Raw genomic sequence first — 16,173 nt, forward strand, 5'->3', positions numbered from 1 at the left:
CCCCCTTCGATTGCAACAACCTCCTTTTCCCTCTTTCACCGGTCCGGACTTTCTCGGAGAGAACTCTCACTCTTCCTCCTTCTCTCTCTTTGTCTTTCTCTCTTTCTCACGGATCCGCGTATCCTCGACCCTATCTCACTCTGTTATTCTCTCTCTCTCTCTCTCTCTCTCTCTCTCTTTCTCGCCTCTCTCTCGCTCCGACCGGATGCATCCGGCCTTTCTCGTTATACGCGCACGGGTACTTAATCCCTCCTGAATGGAAAAGGGGGGCGAGAGGAGTGCGAGACGAATATATCTGGCACGTACATACTTAACGCGAGAAGGTGGTGGAACGGAGCAAGTGCGCGGAAGGGCAAGGGAGGATGGTGGATAAATGGACGCACTGTGAAGTTCTGGTGCAGTGATAACGGACAAAAACAAATATGGATTTCGCGTCGTAGCCGACATCGCGATGTCGCGCGCGCGTGCGCTGTCGAATAATATGCAGGCCAAATTTGAATTTCGGAGGAATATGGTAATTTTTTGGCCCACATAATGAAAGAAGGGAAGGAAAGGGAGAGAAGTCCCTTGCGACGCGTATATATAAACGGAATTCAAAGCTCCGGGCATTTGCTGCGTGTCTCGCCGAGGGGATGTCGCTGCTGTCAATAAAATCGTTTTAATTTGGCGCGCGGTACCGCGATACCCGAGTTGGCAGAAACAGATGTCATTGTGCCGTGAGATGCAGGATAATTAAGCTCCGCGAGAGAGACGTATCGGAGTTTTTCATCGAAAACGATATTTCCGGCATTGTTGTTATCAAAATTATAATAAATTATTTCAATTAAATTAATTTAACCGAAATAAGAAAACATCTTTGTATGCAAAATTTGGCCTGTTTAAATATTCCCAGTTAATAATAGCACTGAGGCGTTTGACGCACGTCAAGATTCTAGTTTAATCTATGCTTTAAATATTACACATTTATACACATTTCAAATAATAATATGAACACTCCACTTTAAATATTCACATATAAAATTATAAATTACATTAAAGTCTACTTTTAATTACATTTTCGTCATTCTTCTTTCGTTTACATTCGCATTTTGAAATATTTCGTAATTTCTATTCTATCGATCTTATCTAGTTTGCGAGATAATCGATCGTGGTTTCAAACAGAAAAAAATGGAGAGGAAGAAGGATAAAAGGGGACGTGGTGAAAACGAGGAAAAGAAAGAAAGGACGATAGAAATTGTGTTGGTGAAAGACGAGAAGAAGAGAGAATGAGAATCGGTGCCGAGAGCCAGAAAAAGAGAAGCAGAGAAATCACGCTCTCTCCCACTCGAATGCGCGGTTCTTATGAATCGAGGGGAAGGCGTAACCCAGATTACTGCTCACCGGACTATAATATTACGCGAACAGATCGGTCGGCATATATAACGGGTGATCAAATTAAATACAGTCCTACTTAAAGCTCATCAAGATAATTTTTTACATTAATATCACTCTATCACAAAATGCGTTAATATCCCTAATTACGCAGTAACATATATGTTAGGTTAGTTAGTATTAATTTAAAAATATTTATCATATTGTCGTACTTATTGTCAATCAATTTGTCATTTATTTATTAATAATAAATATGACGTAACAATACATAGTAAATAATCAATGTTTTATTTTCCCCCAATGATTGTATTTTGTTAATTTTCAAATAAAAAGATTACTACCGTCATTTTCTTTCTTGGAAATCATATTTTCGTTTTCGAAAAAAAAGTCTTGCTCCATTCAACGCATTTACTCAGAACCACCCGCTAGATATTCCCGAAGGATAACCTCGGAATGGAGCGAGAGGACATGCCCCCCCTCTCTCTCTCGCTTCCCTTTCTTCCTCCCTGCGTCTCTCCTACTCTCCGCAAGCCGGGTCTCCCTCCAGGCACGGGCAGTGTCAGAATTCTGGCGCGGTACGAAGGGATGGGAACCCTTCATGGTCCGAATTCCCAACCCCGACACGACCTTGCGCTTGCCACATACCTGCACAACGAGCCGCGCGCGAGCGTGTACGCGCGCGTGTACGTATGTATGCGTATAATCGCTTAGTGTAAGTGGGCGCCCGCGTGCGTAGCTTGGCGTGCATTCGCGCACGCACGCGCGTATATTCCTAGACGTGCGAATTTGTATATACCTCGAATGCATCGCCAGCTATGTCTCGAAGGAGCATTCCGCTGCACTTACGTACGCGTGACCGCGTGCGCACGTAGCTGCGCGTGGCAAAAACTGCATAAAGAAACATCCTTTCAACTCCTGGATAAAGATAAATGTGCGAGAAGAATTGTATCCACTCGTCCTAAAAAATTCTGACGCCTAAATCCGCATACAGTTTTGATCTATGATCGAAAAAGTCCTTCTGAATCATTCATAAATTGCTGATCGAGCATTTCCCGTGAAAGCTCGCTAAATAAACGATTTAAATAATGTGATAATGAGATTGATATAATTATCTCCCTCCTATTAATACGTTGCATATAAAACGTCATATTCAAAAAGTTGAATAAAACGCTTCTGTAAAACTTTTATATTCTAAATATCTTTTAACATTCATATTATTATTTCAAAATAACATGAATTTTTAAAAATGTCGTAATTTTTGTAAAAAAAAAAAAAAAAAAAAAACTAAAAGCCATATAATAGCATTTTATTTTCATCCCAAATATTATAGAAACATCTGATGCAAAAATTCTGCACTGAGAAATGTGAAAAACACTACTAAATTTCGTCAGTTACATGTATTTTATTTCCTCGGATGTTATTTAAAAATCGTTTATATAAAAACGACATGTCATACGCAACACAATCCGATGTATATTAATACTTTATAATATAGTTGAATAACAAATATTCACATAGCTATTGTTATCAGCTTTCACGCATGAAAAGCCGTGCATCAACGGCTTTCAGTTTTTTAAAACAAAAAGACGTAGTACCGTGTCATCGATCGCAACAATGTTAAAAACATAATATGAAAATGCAGCTGTATTAAATACGAAATAAAAATACGTAGTTCTATATATCGCAGGTTTCAAAAAAATAATACAAACTTCATGTAAACTTAGTATATAAGTTCAAATATTTCTTAATAAATAAATTTTTATATTAATTGTCAGCAACAACTCGTGTCAAATAGATACTGTTTCTGAAATAATTCATTTTTAATAGCTGCAACATGCTTTTCATTCAAATGAAACACGCAGCACTGCGTCGTGAAATATTTTCAAGGTCTACTTCAAGGCACGTGTATATGTTTGTGCACCGCTTCTCGCCATGCACGACCATGTACGTGTATACAAGCGTAAGTCAGGTCACACGCCTGACCCAGATAAGAGGACCGTACGGAGCGAAACGTGATTGAAAAAAGACGCTCTAGATTTCGCCACGTTTATCATTTCCTCGTGTGCCATCATTGACTAACCAACGACGATATCATCACCCGAGATCGTATCTGCATGGTAGTACAGAGTTGTCGACACGAACATCAAATCGACGTTAATTTACTCGATCAAAATGCGACACGTTTGAAAATCGTTGTCTCTAACACGATTCCGCAGAATGACATAATGATAACGCGAATTGTCATTTATAGCATTAAAGGAGAAAAAAATGATTAAAGTTATTAAAAAATATGATCGCACTCACACAATTGCGATAAAATGAAATTAAGTGCTATTATTTAAACGTCAATTTCTTTTTCCTACCATAGCTATCGCCCCGAGTATTAAAATGACAGGAAATTTACGTGGCTGCGTGCGCTTTGTTATAAAGCACCGGTACGCGGTATTGCAACTTATTCGATAAAAAGAAAAAAAGTTAATACCAGATAGTCGCGCGTAGAAAACAAGACTTTTCAGATGCGACTCTGCCGCAGTCCGTGTGATACGTCGTTTAAAACGCAATATCCATTACCGCGCGAGCCTTTTCGTTCCGGATAGACGCGATTTGCGCCACAGCAGACAATACCAATTAAAAGTGGCGAAAGAGAGAAATAGATAGAACGAGGAAACGAGGAGGGACCGCGCAGCAAGAGAGCCGACAAAGAGACAAGATTGATTACCGGGGACACCGAGGGTGGATACGGAGACAAAACAGATCGAAATACCATGGGGCTCGAGGTTTAGTTTCTATTTGAGCACCCTCCCGCACGCCCGAGTGCCTTACTAATTCCATTAAACGACTACGCGCGCCCATGCCGCCTTCCATACTCTCCCCGTCACGCGGGATCTAAATTAGCGCGCAATTATTTACCCGGAATAACGAATGCGCGTGTGTACCGCGAGCCGCGAGAGAGCGGCGCATCAACTTCTGCGGCTAAATAAAATTCTTCGCGCAACTCTCAAAACTGTGCCAACGTCGGCGCGATGTCGGTCCTTTCGAAAATGCACGTGCGCGATATTCAGCGCACGTTTTGTGAGCCAGTCAGTCTCTGCGCTCGTACCATTTTATCGACGAAATTTTGTTCTTCCCTTCGCGAATCGTACACACTGCATCGCCAAATACGCGAGGCACCGTATTACATTGTCTCGATCTTCTAAATTTTAAACGCTTATCTCGAAGGAATTATGTTTTTTTTTTATAACTGGCAGTTTTGGCAGAAAAATACGATTTTTCGAACAACCTGTTATTTTTACGTAAAGAATACTTTGATTTTATTTTGTCAAATTTTAAATCGATTTGATATACAATAAACTATATTTGATACTGTGCACACAGAAAAAACAATTTCTTTGAATTTAATAAATTTTATCGAATCCAAACAAATTTGGAATGGTCCAAACAAACCAATATTTAAATCTATAAATACGACAAATAGTAGTGTTATTTTTATCAAATAATAGATGTTTGAATGAAACACCAACACTTTTGTTCGAACAAACGTTTTGTATAAGAATACGGTGTCTCAGTGAAACAACTTTTAATCAAATAAAAAGGAATACTAATTCCAATGAAAATTTTTTTCTCTGTGTAGTGTTGATCTTTCGTGTTACGTTTGAAAATCATGGATCAATAAAGAAAATAATGTTTCTTTCGTTTTCTTAATAGTGTCATGTGTGCGAAACGTTAAAGTTTCGAAGCAGTGTTACAACTTCCGGCAAAGATTTAAAAAATGTCACCGATGTTCTGCGCTGCGAACGCGAGAGAGTGGAAGACAGGAGAAACACAATAAGCGGAAGCGCCATTGCCGCGTCCGTCGTAATGAATTGCAGTGACGCACACACGATGATGTGCTTCGGTGACGTAACGGCGACAAGCTTTGACGAACTTACAAAAATTGCGACGTATCGCGTCGCGATCGTAATAGAGAACGAATATATCACGCACGACGAGAAATCGCCTAGTAGAGAATCATCATTCTGTAAACACGAGAGAATAAATGTCCGGCGATTAGCTGTGAACCAAACACTTCAAAGTGCATTTCTGCCCTAATCTACAATGCCATATCGCGTAATCAACCTGTGGACAGACGGCAGTCGGATAATCGATACATGCCTCGATTAATTGGTTTGTTAAATCGATCCGGCTTACATCAATATGCATCAACGACATATGCGACGCTTCTTCTTCCTCGTCCAATTCTTTTTTTTTTAATTACGCAAACACGTATCGCTGCGTCATGTCGTGACGATAGAATAAAGCGTGTTATTGCTGGTTTTTTTTTTTTTTTTTTTTTTTGAAATAACAGCGCTGTTTCGCGGTCCGCACGTCACGTTGACGTTACAAAGCCGCCCGTGGCCGTTTGCGTCACAACGTTCCGTAATTGGCAGCAAATGGGCTCAGCAAATGGGCTTTAATTCCATTTGCGCAATCAACGGCCCGTAAACGTAACGGTCATGCCGAGAGAGGATCGACAGTCGATGCCTGTCAGAAGCGTCGGCCGGTCGGCCTCGCGTTAGATAACAAAATTACCTGCCACTTTTTGCGGCTTGCATTTAATTAACGCACCTTCGATTCAATTTTCACGACGGCGCAGCCTGCAGAAAATCCGCGCGAATTCTTCGAATGGCGATCTACGTGAAACGATCTTAAAATGGTTTCTATTTGTTACATATATATCCTCTTTTATTGTATTATATGTCTTGATACAAATTAAAACAAAGTCGTAATCGATATTCTAAAAATAATTGTCGTAATTCAATATAATCTTTAATATAAACTTAATTGTGATAATGAGAGAAAAGTTAAAAGTGTAATAAAATAGAATTTTAATAATTTATAATGACTGAATATAACCTTGAATATTAGAACTAATTAAACGTTATAAATTGATCTACTTCAAATTTTATCAAAATTCAGAAAATTCGCGTACATTATAAATGATAATAAAAATCAAATAGAACAAAAACGCCGATCATAAATTGAAGCATATTAACTTAATCAATTTTTTAAATATATGGGTAATAATTTATTCGCTTCCGATCGCGAAGATACATTCGTGAACACATTTAGCGATACGACTGAATATTTCTTTATGAAAAATGTACCTCGGATTATCGTGCAATGAGAATAAACGCAATGGAAAAGAGAGAAATGAGAATGATCATATCAAAGTCATTCTGATATGAAGAGAATTTGCGATATGCCGCAGCAAAGTGTCCTTTTTCGCAAAAATTCCTCTTAATTAAATACAAGTATTAAAATTACACGTAAAAAAACGCACCGGACGTTTTTCCTCACATTTTCACACCTACTTGTCGGACTGCAAAAAAAAATTGTGCTTGAAACCGTGTTCCGCCACACGTCGCTCGCTTGGGTGAATCGATCGCGCTAACCGAAGTACATCATTAATAACCATCGATTCCCTGTGGATTCGAACACGGGCATTAACGTTTGAGTACGCTCGAAACGACGATGTCATTCTTGTTATTCTTATCGGTCCGGCGAGGAAAAAAAAATTTCGCGCGCGATGCGACGTGTAAACTCTCGCGCCGCAAGTCGGGAAGCTAGCGCGCACTCATGAGAAAACACCACTCGTGAGGTAAGAAACGAGATGTCGAGAGCAAGGTTTAATCGCCCTTGTCTACGTCGTCGTCCACTAGCGTCGGGAGTAAAAGTCGATTTCCCGTTACCATCCATAATTGACGCGTCGCGCCGTAATTGGCCATCGCCGTAATGTCGCCGTTCGGGAATCGATTGTTCGGTGCGTGCGAAAGCCGGCGTCGGCCGCTAAACTCCGCGCCCGTTCTCCACCCGGAAATCAATGGCTACGTCTCTCTATTCTTAGGACACGGACTATCGCACGGCCATGTAAATTCGTCGCGTCACGCTCCGACACGTTGGTCAATTAATTAGAATCTCATTAAACGAACTCTATCGGGGCTTGAAATTGAATTTGATGCGCTGAAACATGGTTATATCAATTTGTTCGCGTATTGGCTGGATATCGGTGAGTGATTTAATGATAGTCCTTCGTTCGTAGAAAGTTTGCGTCGCGTAGTTTTGTATTTGAGAAGTGAGGAACCCGACGCTTGTCAAAATGAACAGATTCTCTTCTTTATTTACTACTCCAGTCAATCATCGCGAAATTATCTCCATACAAAAGCGATTCAGTAACGCGGTGCGTGTAATTTGTGAGAACACATAGATGCGTAATGCATTCAAGATTCGTTCTGTAATAATCGTTCGTTTCGTTCGCATTCGATGCCGCTGAAGAACGCATAACGCGTAAGTACGCGCACAATGCGTCAAAATGGCTGTGCCCTGGTAACAGTGCCTTTTAAAACCGAAAGATTGCTATTGCAACGCAATTTTTTTTCCCGCGTGATCGGACCTCCGTATCCTGAACATTCAATTATAGAGGGAGGAGAGATTCAATAGCCAATCATTTCGGCCTCGTGATAGACCCTACTGTGCATTTACTGGCCGTGTAAGCGGTTTGCGCGATGCAGTAGCCGCTCGTTTTTTGCATCGCTCGTTCGTCCACGTTCTTCCCATTTGCTCTTAAAAATATTTTTACGATGCTGATAAGTCTGATAGAAAGAAAAAGGCACTTAGGAATTTTCATGTGAGAGAAGCATTAGCCGTTAATTGTTTTGTATACGCATTCTTACATATTAATAGTAATTAAGTTATTCCATAAAAGATACACAGTTGGAAAAATTGTGTTCAACTTAACATGTATCGCACATCCCCCCTTAATTCAAACTTTTTTGTTGAGTTAACATAAAAAGAATATGTTAGAAAGAAACGTAAATATTATATAAAAAAAATCTATATAAAAAATATAATACTTCGACATAATTTGAAAACAAAATATGGAAACATATTTCATCAGTAAAATTGACGCTAATTAACATTTATAATGTATCAACAAGTAATTCCACTCATTTATTTTATGTTTTAAAGCTATATTCTGTTATTTGCATATTCGTTCATAAATTGTGTTATTTTGAGACACTGAGAATATCAATTTAACACAAAACGTTTAAATATCACGTTATATTAAATTAACACTTGGATATGTTAAAAATTCAACACAAAAATTTTAACAAAGACCGGTTTTAACGCGAATACAAAATGTTTTCTACTATATTAATAAAAGATTAAATATTGTCTTCATTATATTATTCTATTAAATATCTTTTTCTTAAAATACATATATTAATTAGTTTATACACATATGCGTATAAATTTTAAAAACCTTGTATAATTGTTGTATTATTGCTGCTAATCTTAAAAAAAAAAATAATAATAAAGGAATAATCATAACGTTTCCGATTCACAGAATCTTTCCGCTGACAAAACTCAAAGGGTCATTGAGAAGCGTTTCATCTAGCGGCTTTCAATAAGAGCTCACGTGTACATTAAAACTCAACAGGTTTAAGGACGAAGGCAAAACGCGGTCCGGATTACTTCGTGAGTCCACTTTGATCCGAAAAAGCAGTCAACTCCCTCCGCCCTCGTGCTGTCGGCTGGTACCAATCGCGCCCCGTCTGCAGCTTTTAAAAGTCCGATCGAACGGCGCCACAAAGAGGATAAATGCGACTGACAGACAACGAAGTTCGGAGAACAAGTGGACGGCCCTATGAGCTGAACCGGTGCAGGGAAACACAGCGGAGGATGAGGCGGAGTAGGAGTAGGGCGGAGGTGCCAAAGGTATAGGAAGGAAGAGAAAGTGAAAGAAGCGAGGGGAAGGAAAAAGAGAGAAGGCCTATTCACGATTGTGCTGTCGTAAATAGGTTAAACGGCAGGTCGAGAGGGCAGCCAATTTAAATCACCGCCAATTCTGTGCAGTCCAATTCGATTCCAGTGAGATCGTTTTGAAACCACCCGACGGCACTTCCATTTTCACTTTCTCTGTTTTCCGCCTTCCCACTCTTCGACCTGTGCCATCCACGAGCTCGATATCATCCGCGATTGTAGCAACAATGAGTCAACTTTCGAGCTATTTTCTCGCTGTTTGATTTGCGCTTCGACGCTCGCGCAAGCTCGGCACGTTCGAGGCGAGCACGACGTCGTCCGTCCTCGAGTAATCAACATTCGACTGCACTCGTCACCGCAAATGTATTGTACTCGCCCGAGTTGTTTGGTACGCATGCTGGTACTTGCGCTCGCTAGTTTAATTTCGATTACAGGTGCTGCCCTTCGTCGCGCAAATGTAACAACGACGCGTGCGTATTATGCGGGCCAATTTATGCGCAACGCAATTATCGTACGTTGTAGCCGGAAATAGACGATTTTTAGGAGTCAGTTTAAGAGTTGTCTGTTATCCCCGCGGGAGTTTCTCAAAAAAACTATAATAACATCGCAGAAAATTAATGCTTGTGAATAAGCTCACGAGTCACTTCTGGTCAATATTAGAGTCAATTTTTCAGAATAAAACATGCAATAAAATTTATATTCCAATTGGTTAGAATATATATTTATGCTTTTTAATAATTAATTAATTATTGGAATTTTTTAATTAACGTATCTAGAGTAATCGGATCGTAAAATATTAACTCTGTCATAAGTATTTAAAATTGCAACATCTCGAAAGGACAAGTATCATATCGGGCTTGTGCGCGTTCTCGATATCCAGTGCACCGCGAAAAATCGACAACCAGAAGCAAAAAGGCAGAAAGAGGGCGGATAGGCAGCGAGTAGGGTCGAAGAGGCTGAACCCTCTGGAATTCTCGTTGGCAGCGGGCCAGCCTCAATTCGCATCGTCATCGTGTACTTTCGGTGTATGTGACTATGTAGATACGTATAATAGAGATCGTCCGAGTACTCCGTTAAATTGGCACTCTGACGGTTTAACAACCCGCGCGGAAAAAAAATCCGGTGAAAAATTGAGCCCTGACCATCTACGGGAAGTAACGTAGCTTTACTCTTAAAAATTGCTAATTTTTTCGTCGCGAAGCAGGTTTCTTAACAGACATGTTCACATCTTTTCATCTAACAATACAAATTTCTTAATTATAATATATACATAGTTTTATACAGTTCTGTATTTAAATTCTAAAACAGTTATCTAAGATATTATACAGGACGTCCATCAGGTTTACTCACAAATTAAAAATATCACGTATTAATTAAATTCAACGGAAATGTGTTCCTATTTATTCAAAAATTTTATTATTACTGCGGCACGTAGATTTAATTTTTACAACCTTCAAATTTTTATATTCTTTCGCCTGCGTGCAATTATATCATTTTATGCATTTATATACTTATAAATATGTATTATACTGTATTGCTCTCTATTAATAATTCTTAATAAAATTTCATGTTACTATTTTGAATAATTGAGATTAAGAAACTTTTGCGTACATTTGTTCAGATTAAAAACGTATTAGTTTTCGATCTTTACGTAACCATACTCAATATTCCTCTGCGGCAGAAAGTATTTAAGCTATGTGTGAAAGTTACAAACTCCTATTAATAACGTACACCGAGCGATTAATCGTCGTGACACGCTCGATATGCTAAATACGTTCGTGGAATAGATACGACACGGTATACAAAATGCATTAAAAAAACAAGTATATCGCGTACACAATGATAAAACGTCGGTGTCACGCCGTTGTTTACAATGCTTAACCGTTAAATGAAGCGTTTAGCGCACGAGCATCGAACCGCAGGCAGTCGATTTATTTCCTTTCGGCTGCGCTCGCGTTTGCAGCTGCGATAAGATCGCCGAGAGGGGTTGCGCATCGTCTACGATGGGCGTGGCTCCTAGACGTATCATTTATTTACATTACCATGCCGCGAATGATAGCTCATATTGCGGCAGAGATACAAGGTTCCATTCCTAATTGATTAAAAATAATAATCATTTGCTAATTATTGTTATCTCCGTGGAAGCGGAGAATTTATTACATGGCAGGCATTCATACATCTCCAACCTGTTATAATTTATATAAATGCATGTGATTGAGCGTATTTAGCAGCGTATAATAATAATACGAAAGTTACGCAAATATATAACACGTCCACCAACACATCTTAAGAAATTAATTACCTCGCGTTATTTTGTAGAATTTTTGTTCAATATATTCGACCATCAGTGAAATTATTATCCCGATAGTAATATTGCATGCGCTCTCTGATATTAATGCAACCGTTTCGCCCGCTTTATTCACATCGATAATTTCCGCCATCCGCGGCGCGCACGGCGAAGAGATTAATTAATTGTCGTTTGCCCTCACTCAAAGAGCTATCGTCTATCGCCGTGAGTGATAATTTAAATAAATTATGTGATTGCGAGAGACGCGCCTACGAAGGGTAGGACGAATGCAGTTTCACAGCGATCTTATCTTTTCGCGTCAATTAACTTTATACGGTCACGAGCGTATGGCTCGCGAGGAAAATATTCACCGCCCGTCTCGTAAGCGACTCGTTACATTGTAATTCATCCCGTGAAATAATGGAGCAATTACAAAGCAAATTATCCGTATCCGTTTCCAGTTATAATTCCGACCGTTTTCCGGTCATGTCCCTCAAGGCGACGCGTTCACTCGAAGATCCGTGATGTCACTTTTGGAAAGGAGGCGTGAAATTATTATTATTATTATAAAAGATTCGGATAATCAGAGTAATCGCGACCTCACACGACGAGAGCGCGTTGTCCGCCATGGATGTTGGAGCCAAATGTGAAAAAGCGGCGTTATTGATAATTTTAGATGTGATTCATTGCACACACACACACACTCACACACACACACACACACACACACACACACACACACTGATTTGCCGGAAGGTGTTATCGTTTACATGAAATTATGAAACAAAGATGAGATAGAGAGATGACTAATGTCTTTCACGGAACAACGAACATTTGACGTTCGCCGTTTCCGCACGCACGTATGGCCATCCTCCGAGTGATAACGCTTCTCTGAAACGCGTCGCAACGTTGCGTCGCGCGTCGGTGAGAAGCACAGACGGTCATAGGCAAATTTAACCGCCGATGATTTCACGCATCATCGACGACGCACGCAGAGCGACGGACGGGCGCGTTAAGGCTGACGCCACACTTGACTGCATCTCCGGATATGGTATACTCGCTCGCGGTGGTAGAACGGGTATCACTCACGAATAATTTAAATAAGTAATACCGCTTTTCTGGAGAAAACGCCACGCCTATCCCAGCAGGCGAATAAAAGGCGATCGCAAACTGATTCAATAACCGCGAGTGCACTCGCGTGCAAAAGTTTCGGCGAAATTAGCGCGCGATCATTACGGTCACGATCCGCAAATGCAACCGAGAAATGTTTCCCTGCGGAGATTAATTTAAATATCAGTTATTTTTTACGCAATACGCGCACTATGTTCCATTAATTATCAATATGTTCCCTCAATTATCAATATAACATTCGCTTTACCCTCTTTCTCTCAATTTCCCTAATTCTTCCCGTTGTTGTTCTCTCTCCGCTTTAATTTATTTTGAATTTTATCATAAACAATACATATAATTGTCAATATTCCACAAATTTCTCTTCTACATTCGTTTTACGCAAGATGATGTAATTACACTGCGCACCATTGAAAAATCAAATTCTTTCGCTCCCTTTTAATTAATCGCTCTTGCACACGTAGATAATAGCGGGCACGTAAATACCATGGCCAATCTCAATTCTCACAAACGAAGAGAGCTGATTCGGCGGCGCGAGGTAGGGAGCGAAGTGAAACTCGATTGTGTTACTTTCTACAAAATTAATCATGCTATTTGGCAATAAGCTACTTCTGCGAGCATGCGTCCACAAAATGTTTTCACGCACAGCACCGCGTCGATGCGCCCACCGCCGTGCGCGCCGTGCGTCGCGTTTACGTAACAAGATTTATTATAAAATCGCGGAAGAGTAAGTACGCGGGTGCTTACTTTCCAACATTAACGAGCGCCGTTCATTGCGTGTTGCTTTTTTTTACGCACGATCTCCTGCCGTCAGATTGTATACGAAGCGAAAAGTAAAAATGTTCACTGACACAATCGTTCCTTTTTTTTTCGCACGCACAAAAAAACGCATCTAATATAGAAACATTACGTGTGCGATTCGCGTAATCGTGTTCTCTTTTAGCGATTCGCTATTTTTATCCGTCACCTATCTAGTATACGCCGTTTTCAATAGGGCATCGATAACGTGTCGTGGCAAACGAATTTGTTTAATGCACAAGCATAATGTGCATGCAAACGTTAAACGCGGACACTGTGTTCTTCGGTACATATCTTTGTTTCGGCGTTCATACCTTTTGAACGCCAGTCTAAGGACAGACGAAGGAGAGAAAGAGGCGGGGAGGGCGAGGAATGATTCGAGAGTATAGTGCGAGACTCGGGAAGGAATTATACTTGCATGAGCCAGGCCTCCCTCCGACCCTCCGGCCTGAATGGTAATTAAAGCGTGCGAGACTTTCTTACAATGCTCTTAATTCCCAAGAAGGAGGACAACTCCGAACAATCTGCTATCTGTTTTACCAAGAAGTGATCGAAATGTTATTTTTCAAAACATGTATATACATAATTGTAAAAATCTGATCTCTCGAAATAACATAAGTATGTAAAGTTTACTCCAAAAAAATATTTGGAAAAGATTAATACGAATTCTTAGTATCGTTTCATAAAAGTAACCTTCACGATTATATCCAATTAAAAGGAAATATACTTAAGGCCATGAGATGGAAAGGCTCTTCAATTAACAATATTAACTTGTAATAATTTCAGTTATTACAAGTGATAGAAGTGATCTTTATTACTGATTCAGATACTGGCGTGTGTGGCGTGCCTCCAACTTTCTTCAACTCGCGTAAATAACAAGTCGTACGATTTGAAACGCGGAAAAAGATGCTCGTGATTGCACATACGTATCTCATAACGTATCTCACGGGCTCGAAAAGCCGGAAGCATCGAATTTGTTTTTATTTCCGACACACAGGGAAACTCGTATGTCTCACGATCAACAGGTGACCAGTTGAATATTGGGTAGGACGACGTTTCGCAGGAAACACACGATTACTGGACTTGCAATATATGATCGTGGTTCGTGAATTTTAAAGATCTTGTCAACTTAAAACACCCGATGAAAAGTAACTTAAACAGAGTACTGTAAACATCGTATAAAATTAATAGAAGAATGTAGAAGAAAAGTTTCAAAAGTCTTTTTTAGTGCGTCAAAGATTAATATGAGAATGTAAAAGAAAAAGTTTGGAAGCACTTTATATATCGAGAGAAAAATTACTAAATTTTCATAAAAATATTTATTCAAATAGTACTAATAAAATATTTATTAAATAAAAGTATGTATTTAGTACCACTAATTTAAGTAAAAACCACTAATTTAAGTATCATTTTTTTTCTTATAAATGTTTATGTACCGTAAATAATTATTTCATTAGCATTGGAATATATAAATATTAAAATTTAGAAATTTTTTCTCTCGGTGTATATACTTGCGCTAGTTCAATGTTAAAAACCAATTGTATTAAATTCTTCTTCGACGATTTCCGCAGATCTCCCAGTTTAGCTCATTCGTCGCACGCAACGGTGTTTAACACAAAAATATCAGTCACGAATGGCCTCGCATTATAAATCACGGCTACAAAATGGCAAAGGATATCCCTCGAAACGTCGACACCATAAATATCACACACGCAAAATAAACAATCCAGAAAGAGATCGATTTGTTCGAGCTCGAGTCATTCCGGTCGATCAATTTTTCCGTCACCATTGTCCGCTCTCCACCGCCTAAACCCATCCACCCTTATCCGATACTGACTTTTCCCTGTAAACGACACCGGGAATTTCGAAGAACTCGAAATCTCGCGCGCGAGCCGTCGACTAGATAAATCATGCGACTCCCGCCCATCGTCTGTCATCTACTTTCGTCTTTGGCTCTGTTAAGTCGTTTCTGTCCGCGCCGGTATGCACGTCGTGTAAACTTGTGACATATGTATACGCGTGTGACATACGTGTGACTACATACGAGTGTTCGTAGTCGATCAATGTACTGGCAACAGATTACAAATATTTAAGACGTAAGTACTCGCTAATACGTTCTGTTGATTTATTGTAGATTAATGTCGCGGCGATCTCATCCTTTCGCAGTGTGGAAATAACTGGAAGACAATTCATATGGCACTTCTTTCCTCAATTAAATGGCCGTAGTTATGCAAGAAAATGTTCAACACACATGAAATCCATTAAGTTTCAAGAACAATGCAATTAATATTTGATGTAATTTAAAAAAGAAACTGTTTCTTATTAATTTTAAGCATACATTAGGCTTGGATCTTTTCTGTTTAATGTAGAAAAATGTACGTGCTACTCACTGATTGCAATAATTCAAAAATAATAATTTTGTGAATTGGACGATTCTGGCAGAATTATGATCAAATAAGAAATACAAAATGTCGGTATGTGTGCAGTACGACCTTTAGAAGGTAAACTTAATTAATGGCAATTGGTTATGAGATGCAGAATAATCTTTAACCCATAATATTAAGACAAAACTATTAAAATATGGTGCAATTGAAATTGAATCTGAAAAACAGATATCTCATTAATTACTTTAAAATCGATTCTTGACGTGAATAATTTTATTAAAAAAATGTAAGAAAGATTTTGACAATTTTTGGATAATTTTATCTATGTGTTTGTTATCGAGAGGCGAGTATTGGAAAACAGAATCGATGTTGCTCTTGAATTTGCTAAAATAAATCGTTGCGAGA

General features: G+C 39.2%; 1 protein-coding gene and 1 long non-coding RNA gene across 3 annotated transcripts in view; one reads left to right on the plus strand and one right to left on the minus strand.

The window, feature by feature from the left end:
• Positions 1 to 16,173, minus strand: part of LOC105197851 (ras-related protein Rab-37) — a 159,274-nt gene that overhangs the window by 107,855 nt on the left and 35,246 nt on the right. The window lies entirely within an intron of this gene.
• On the plus strand, positions 5,673 to 10,065 carry LOC120358907. Its single transcript, XR_005575782.1, has 2 exons — positions 5,673 to 6,064; positions 8,849 to 10,065. It is a non-coding gene; the product is annotated as an uncharacterized LOC120358907 (long non-coding RNA).

The sequence above is a fragment of the Solenopsis invicta genome, chromosome 10, assembly GCF_016802725.1.
Source record: "Solenopsis invicta isolate M01_SB chromosome 10, UNIL_Sinv_3.0, whole genome shotgun sequence".
Taxonomy (NCBI): domain Eukaryota; kingdom Metazoa; phylum Arthropoda; class Insecta; order Hymenoptera; family Formicidae; genus Solenopsis; species Solenopsis invicta.